This window comes from Bidens hawaiensis, unplaced genomic scaffold (genome assembly GCF_021521415.1).
Source record: "Bidens hawaiensis isolate Kalapana, Puna unplaced genomic scaffold, B.hawaiensis_p1.1 tig00003857_1, whole genome shotgun sequence".
Lineage (NCBI taxonomy): Eukaryota > Viridiplantae > Streptophyta > Magnoliopsida > Asterales > Asteraceae > Bidens > Bidens hawaiensis.
Window position 1 is genome coordinate 596818 of NW_027491222.1, and position 9000 is coordinate 605817.

Genomic DNA, 9000 nt, shown 5'->3' on the forward strand with positions numbered 1-9000 from the left:
GTTCAACGCTACGGGAGTTTTTTTTTCTCATAATGTAAAAAAAAAGATGAACGATGTATCAGTTACCTGGAATCGGTGTGGGTATTAAAGATCGGTGGAGCTCGCCGGAGTAACGGCAGCGGCGAATTGAATTCTATAACAAGGGCCGATTTTTAATGGAGCAATAGGTATGAGAGTTAAGTGAGTCTAGAAAATGAGAGAACCCTTATGTATTTATAGGATTTATAATGCGTTTCGTATTTTTGGAATCCCGTGATTTACTACTCTGAATAGGAAATGTTAGTGGCTGTATTTACAAGTCAAAGCGTTATTCTCGGCTTGCATTTACGAGTCAAACCGTGTCTTTAGTTGACGGTTTCGGGTCTTAAATAAGGTTTAAACAATTGTCGTGGTGGCCGAAATCTTGCACAGGAAGGTGTACGAAGAAGGAAGGTAGAATAAATAAATATTTCACAACCCCCCCTAAGCTTTAATAGTTTTGCATTTCAATTCTGTATTTTAAAATTTCCAAAAATAACCCTTTCGGTTTTATAAAAGAACCACTTCACTTGAAAATCTCGGATAACTAATTCATGTATTAAATACTCGCATAAAAAATGGGTCGGGTTTCGGGTTTGAAAAACAACGAATGTTACATCTACCAAGTTTAATGGTAAATCAAGTATTTGTTTTTGGGATATAAGTAGTTTTGCAGACTTAGGGATATTGTTTTTGGATATTCGTTTGCTGTTATGGGAAATTAGTAGATTTTGTTAGGATATTTGTCTGATGTTATGGGAGGTTATTATGGGAAATTAAGAATTTGTTTTTGGGATATTAGTGATTATATGTTTATTGAGTAATAAGAACAAAATAACTAACTGTTGTCAAACAGGTGTCTGGGGGATGGGCTTTGTATTTAGGTTGTAATAATCATCTTTATCATGCTTGGTGCTTTATGATCTTTTATTAGTTTATAGCAGTAGTAGTAGAAGTCAGCTCATTGATAAACCTAATACTTAGAACTTTAAATCATTTTTCATGAAAAGTTTGTTGTGTGTCATCTTCTAAAACAACTCACTACTGATAAACATATTTGGATGCAGGTTTTATAGTGTCCTGACAGGTTGACTACCTCAAAATGTTCTTCATAAATGTCACAGTTGTTGTATTCGAATTGTAGGTGTCACTTTACATATTATCCCACTTTCATTGTTCATAATTATGTTAATTTTTCATTTTAATTGCTTTATATATGTTTGTGTATGATAGGTTCTTCTTCCTAGACTACATTACCGGGATTGGAATCACATATCTTTAGGAGGTAAATGTGGTTTTATTATTTATTTTTTACATTCTCAAGAATTTTCGTTTTGTGCCTAATAAGTTTATTTTGGTTAGTAGTTTGATTAGCTTCTAGAGCCATTTAGTTTCATCTTCAATTGGTTTGCGGCGATACCATTCATATTATGGTCTCCTTTACGCTTACGCTTACCAACACCATTGTGAGAGATTTGTTGATATTGAAGGTAATATTTGTTTCAATAGGTCTGTAAACAAACCAAATAAACATGTACGGGGCATGTTCGTATTCATCTGTTTGCCTTTATCTTAACAAACGAATGAACACATAAAAGAAAACGATATTTTTGTCCGTGTTCGCTCATTAAAAAAATTAATGTGTTCATGTTTATTTATGTTTGTTCGATGACAATATAAACGAACAGTTTGGCGAATGTAAACGAACATAAAGAAACGAATAATAGCTAAGATAGATGAACAAATATTAAGGAATATAAACTAATGTTTATAACTGAAAGAACACGTTTTTTTTTTCATTCGTGTACGGTCATTAAGAAAATAAACGTGTTCATGTTTATATATGTTTGTTCGATGACAGTATGAACGAATGGTTCACGGACGTAAACAAACATAAACATATGAATATAGCTGAGATAGATGAACAAATATTAATGCATATAAGCAAACACATATAACTAAACAAGCATGTTTTTTTTTGTTTGTGTTCGGTTATTAAGAAAATAAACGTGTTCATATTTATATATGTCCGTTCGATGGCAGTATGAAAAACCATTCGTGAACGTAGACAAACGCTTCGCGAGCGTAAATGAACATAAACGGACGAATGTAGTTGAGATAGATGAACAAATATAAAGGAATATTAACGACCGTATATAATTGAAAGAACACGTTTTATTTTTGTTCATGCTTAGTCATTAAGAAAATAAATGTGTTCATGTTTATATATGTTCTTTTGATGACAATATAAATGAACGGCTCGCGAACCTAAATCAACGCTTCGCGAGCGTAAACAAACATAAAAAAACGAAGGAACAAAGCTGAGATAGATGAACACATATAAAGGAGTATAAACGTACGTATATAACTAAACATAGATGAACGAATGATAGGTGGCCCTCACTATCCTTCGCTATTGTTCTGCAGACATTTTTTTTATATTTAGTATGTATTTTGTTGATTATACTTTATTTGTTTTATGTGTAGGTCCTGGTAATGAATCAAAGAATCATCTTCCATATATTCTTTATGTCATCGAGGTTTGTTTTGTTTTCATTTCTTCTAGAAAGCTTCATATATAGTTATTTAAATGGTTGTTTAACAATTGTTGCACATATTTGTCTACTACTTTTAGGTGGAATTGAAGGCACACGAGATTACAGTGGAAGAGGATCTTGGTGAAGCTGCAAAAAAAGTCAAGGTTTGTTAGGTTGACTGTTGATGTCAATTGTCTTGATAATAGATATTTGAACTTAAATTTGTTTTGTGATTGTATTTTAGGATGATTATAAAGCAACAGTGATGCTGCATTGAACCCCGAGTTTATCCAAAGACGCGCGATTCCTGACAAGGATGTGGAGTTTGAGAGCGCTTTGAAAAACGAGGGTGGAATGGTACTGTCGGGTGATGTGCTTAGCGTTAAGTCGAGTAAAGCGAAAGGGGAAAACATGGGAAGGAAAAAGACAACAATAAGCAGTTGCAAGAAGGATGGAAGTTCATCTAAATCATCAAAGAAGAGGACATGATTATTTATAATTTGTGTTATTCTACTCCTTAACAATTTTGACTTGATTATGTTAGTTTTATACATCAGAAGCTGGTCTTGGGAATGAAATGTATGAGATTTTAGCTGCAACAACATTGAGTGAGGAGTTGAAGTCGATCATTTGTTTTTTTAAGTTAGACCAGTTGAGCTTTTTTTTAAACATATACTATATGGTTTAGACCTGTCCTCATTCATGATACTGAATTAAAGTAGTCATCACATTTCCAAGTTGATGTTCCCGTCCACCGGACGGATAAAATACTAGCTGAAAATGGAACTGACACGTCTTTAATTTTAGTTTAACTTGGTTACATGTTAATTTGATTTTTTAAAAAATCATACATCATATTTATTAATATGTTCACAAATATTTTTACCTTTTTGACTGTAAAGGGCAAAAAAAAAGTCTATAAAAATCTCTTTTTTTACTTTTTTGACTTTTCAAAATTTGAATTAGTGAGTCAACTATTGAGACAAATACATATTTTTAAACTTTTTCATCAAACTATTATGCAACACTCTTATCAAGACATATACTTTATGCTTTGTTTGATACATACCTAAAAAAAATATATATTAATACTATATTTTGTATAATGGATTAATATTTATTTTAAATGTTTGCCAAAATGAATGTCAAATTGTGAAACATACCTATTAGTAAGTTGGTTAATGAGAATTTATTTGAAAGTCTATTCTCATCCGATTCAAGATTAGCGTTTTTTTTTAAATTTAGTATTTTCAATGTTTGATTTGATATCCAGCTTTAGAGAGGATACAAGTTTTCTGTCAAATCTTCTAGAGAAATATTTATCACAAAGCTTCTAGACTAAGATATGAAAGAAAGGTTTGTAAAGCGGAGACGTGGATTTCTGTTTGGTGAACCTGTGGTGTTGACACAACAACAAATGAAAACCAGAAGCTATAAATGTCCAAGCCTGTTCATTTGAGTTACTTCGTTACATGTTAATTTGATTATTAAATTTCATATATCATACTATTACTATGTTTAAAAATTATTTTTACAAAAAAATTATATACAAAAAAATATTATTTATAAACTTGATAGGAAATTTAAAATTAAGCACATAAATAACATAAACTAACTTACTATATATACTTTATCCCCTTCCAGTGGCAGACATATGGTATAGGCAGGGGTAACCTGGGTTACCCCTCAACTTCCATTCCGTAATTTTCATTTATTTTTTTTCATCGTTTTATATATCAGGTTACCCCTAAACGAAAACTGTGTTACCCCTCAAAGATTTTGATAAGCCCACACATTAGTTAAAAAGGCCACACATTAGATAAAAGTCCACACAACTTAAATAAAATAAAACCAAAAAAATAATATATTAAAACAATTACCATCGTCTCTGCTCCCACCATATCCACACACAACTTAAACAAAATAAAACCAAAAGATTTTGACGTGCTTCGTTATATTAAAAAAGGAGATGTCACCGACAACGAACCTATGCAAAAGGTATTCTATCATATTTCAAAAAAACTTGAATTTATTTTTTATGCACACTTGATGGAAGATGTTTTAGGCCACACAAATGTCCTTTCAAAACATCTTCAAAAAAAAGTCAAGACTTATTAGAAGCGGCTAAGTTGATAAATAGAACAAAACGAGCATTGAATGATTTAAGGCAAAACGGGTTTGCTTCAATGCTGGAAAAAGTAACATTGTTTTGTGTAAAAAACATATATCAAGATGTTAGATATGACTGAAACGTTTGCTAAGGCTAGAAACCAAAAGAATGTCATTACTAATCGACATCATTTTGAAGTTGACATTTTTAATATGGTTTTGGATATGCAAATCCAAGAATTTGGAAATCGATTCAATGAGGTAGCAACTACTTTGCTAGAAAAATGTCGGGTTTAAATCCTTGTGACCGGTTTTCTAAGTTTGACACGTCTAAGATAATTGCATTTTTTGAGATGTATGAAAAAGTTTTTACTACAAAAGAAAGAGGGTGTCTTTTGGGTGAGCTTAATGTCTTCTATCACTCTATAAAAGAAGATGAAAGATTTGCAAAACTGGATGGAATAAGTGATCTTGCTCGTCTAATGGTGGAAACCGGAAAATATCTTTCTTTTCCTTTGGTATATCGGATATTGAAGCTAGTGTTGGTTTTACCGGTTGCAACCGCAACCATTGAAAGATGTTTTTCTAAATTGAAGCTTATCAAGACGGATTTACGCAATCGAATGGGTGACGATTATTTGAACAATGCTCTAATTTGTGCCGTCGAAAGAGAATCATTTGATAAAGTAACGAAAGACGATGTAATGGCTCGATTTCAAGTTATCAAATGCCGAAGAGGAGAGATCATCTATTAGGTAGGTGTGCTAACTTTATTTGTTATCGTCTTTTTTTTACATGAATTTATGATGAAAACAAAAATTTTAGGTTGCCCCTGAAATTTAGTTCTAGATCCGCTACTGTCCCATTCATATTTCAAGTTAAATAGTTTTTAAATCGTTAACCATAATAATTATGATGTAATTTTGTAAATGATAATATGTTTGAAACTTTTTTGTCACCTGATTCAAGGTCAAAATAGATTATTCGATACCAAAAATCTTTAAATACAAACATCATATTCTCTATAACATGGTGTTTAGAAATCAATAAATGGAAACTATAACCTATATCTCTTAACACAATATATTTTTAATTGTATTTTATGGTTATATGTGAAATTGATTTTTATAAATTGTACTCATTTCATTATATATTGTTATTAATATGTTTAAGAAAAGACATCTTATCAACCCGTGTAACACACGGGCATATAAGCTAGTATGGTATAACATAACACATGTCACACATAATTATAATTTAAACTAGATTTATACACACTCAAGTTTATAACATCACTCGCATTCATTGCTCGAGCTTTAAACATACAACTTTGAAACCAGCCAAACTTTCAAAGTTGAATTCGAACACTCTTAAGTTAAAGATTATTCTCATGTAGTCATCCCATGAAGTTTTTTTTTAAAGTAAATCATAAGATAATGATATTAATAAGAGTGATGTATTATTGTCTAATGCTTTGTTGGCTAAAGAAAGGTTAAAAGCACATGAGAGGTGGTTCGTTGGAAGACATAAATGATTTGAGTTGCACAAGTCCTTTATTTGATGGTTCATTCGATGGTACACATCATTCAGGACCAGTGGTCCACATTTTCTTGGTCACGTTCAAATCACTTTAACCAAACACCCAAAAAGTGTGTATTGTATTGTTTCTAGTTATGTATTTATATTATTGTTGTAATATTGTTGTCATGTTGTAAAAATAAAGTTCTAATAGAAGTGTTCTTAGAAAAGCAACATCGTCACTGTCACCATCGTCATTAACGTTTTTTTTTATTTTGGTTAATTACTTTTCTTTATTTTAGAGCATTCTCAACCCAGGGTCAAGTTATTCTACAAAGGTAATAAAAATGAGAAGGTTAAGAAGTCATAATTAGTTGACATGTGTCATGTAGGGACCAAAGTGAAAAGGATAGAAAAATAATATTACACATTTTCTCTCTCCACATGCAAGTCACATGTTAATTCCCCCATTATATTTAAACGTCTATAACTTTTTCATATGATATTTTTAAAAAATAAAATAAAATTCACCATAATTACAAGCATTTTTTTACCTTTTATATGAGTATAATTTTGTTATATAAGAATAAAAAATAATTTACGTCATTGTGCCTTTTTGCTTACCGTTGTGTCTTTTTTCGCCATTGTGTCTTTCTGTTTGTTATTGTGTTTTTTCGCCATTGTATCTTCAATCTGATCATTGTGTTTTTTTAAAATACTAATAACACTGTTGTGCAATAGTATATATATATATATATATATATATATATATAATTAAAAATACTAACAAATTATCTAATACATAAAACAAAATGATGAATGCATATTACACAATAACCTGAAACGTAAAACACAATAATGAATACATATAACAACACAATGACCTGAAATGTAAGACACAATGGTAAAGGCATATAACAACACAATGACCTGAAATGTAAGACACAATGGTAAATGCATATAACACAATGGCCTGAAACGTAAGACACAATGGTAAATGCATATAACACAATGGCCTGAAACGTAAGACACAATGGTAAATGCATATAACACAATGGCCTGAAACGTAAGACACAATGGTAAATGCATATAACACAATGGTCTGAAACGTAAGACACAATGGTAAATAAGTATAACACAATGGCCTGAAACGTAAGACACAATGGTAAATACGTATAACACAATGGCCTGAAACGTAAGACACAATGGTAAATACGTATACGTAAGACACAATGGCCTGAAACGTAAGACACAATGGTAAATACATATGACACAATGGCTTAAAACGTAAGACACAATGGTAAATACATATGACACAATGGCCTGAAACGTAAGACACAATGGTAAATACGTATGACACAATGGCCTAAAACGTAAGACACAATGGTAAATGAGTATGACACAATGGCCTGAAACATAAGACACAATGGTAAATACGTATGACACAATGGCCTGAAACATAAGACACAATGGTAAATACGTATGAAACAATGGCCTGAAACGTAATACACAATGGTAAATACGTATGACACAATGGCCTGAAACGTAAGACACAATGGTAAATACGTATAACACAATGGCCTGAAACGTAAAACACAATGGAATCTATATATTACACAATGCCTTGAACGTAATACACAAACAATATAATACTATTTTTCTCAAATTAAGTGAATATTGATCACAATGACTAAAACACTAAGATACGTATAAAGACAAATGTTGAGAACAAATAAACAATGACACACGAAAGACACAATGACGTAATCTTTGTGTTAATTTTTATTTTTCATATGAGTATTAATTGAAAAACACAATGACCGAAATATATAACACAATGCATAGAAAAACCCAATTAAAAACACAATGGACAACCACATAACACAATATAAAAAAACCCACCAACTTTTTTTTTATTTTTATATAACAATATGATATTCATATTAAAGATAAAAAAATGCTTGTTATTATGGTAAAAAAAATTTCTAAAAAAATGCCGTATGAAAAAGTTATAGACGTTTTAAAATAATGGTGGAATTGACATGTGCCTTGCATGTAGAGAGAGAAAGTCTTCATAAGTGGGTTATTACATTCATGCCCTTCTCATATATTTTTACTTAATTTTTATTATTGAATTAATCTCCACTATCCAAATCTAAGATCAATGGATTAGATTCCTTCTCACCCTTCTCATTTTTGTTGTCCTTTGTATTTTAACTTTACCCTCCCAACCCATCCCTCAAATTTATGTGAGAAGAGTTTGTAAATTATAGAGTGGGGTTTTAAGTGGTTGTGAGTGTAAATTATAGGGTTGAGAGAGAAAATGTGGTGATTTTTTATAAATTTGGGGAAAAAAAGTGTGCCCCTATTTGTTTTTAAATATTTTTGAATTGGCTGTGAGTAGAGGAGAAATAAAACTTTAATAATAAAGGTATAAAAAATATTATTTAATTGAACATGAAAGAGAAATGTAGTGTATTTTAGTGTAATTATAAAGATGGGGATGAGAAACCAGATGAGAATGTTCTTAGTGTAGGAGTATTTTTGTCATTTGTATTTCATTAATGCATCTTTCTATGTCTGTTAAACAATATAAAATAATGATTAATTCAATTCTCATATGTTAATCACCATACATGACAATGGAATGTTAATGTTTCATTTCATTCTCACGTCCATTTTATTACTTCCATTGTCCATTTCATTATCTTGTCCGTTTCATTACTTTCCATCAACAAGCCAAACCCATAACTGAGTGCTCTTTCTTAAGATTTGTCCTCGTATACATCTATAAAATACAGTCCTCCCTTATAGCGAA

General features: G+C 30.9%; 1 long non-coding RNA gene across 1 annotated transcript; it reads left to right on the forward strand.

Moving 5' to 3' along the window:
- The first annotated feature begins 695 nt into the window (after window positions 1-695).
- On the forward strand, window positions 696-2719 carry LOC143624518 (uncharacterized). The gene is made up of 3 exons (XR_013152129.1): window positions 696-1158; window positions 1252-1303; window positions 2654-2719. It is a non-coding gene; the product is annotated as an uncharacterized LOC143624518 (long non-coding RNA).
- Window positions 2720-9000: the final 6281 nt, after the last annotated feature.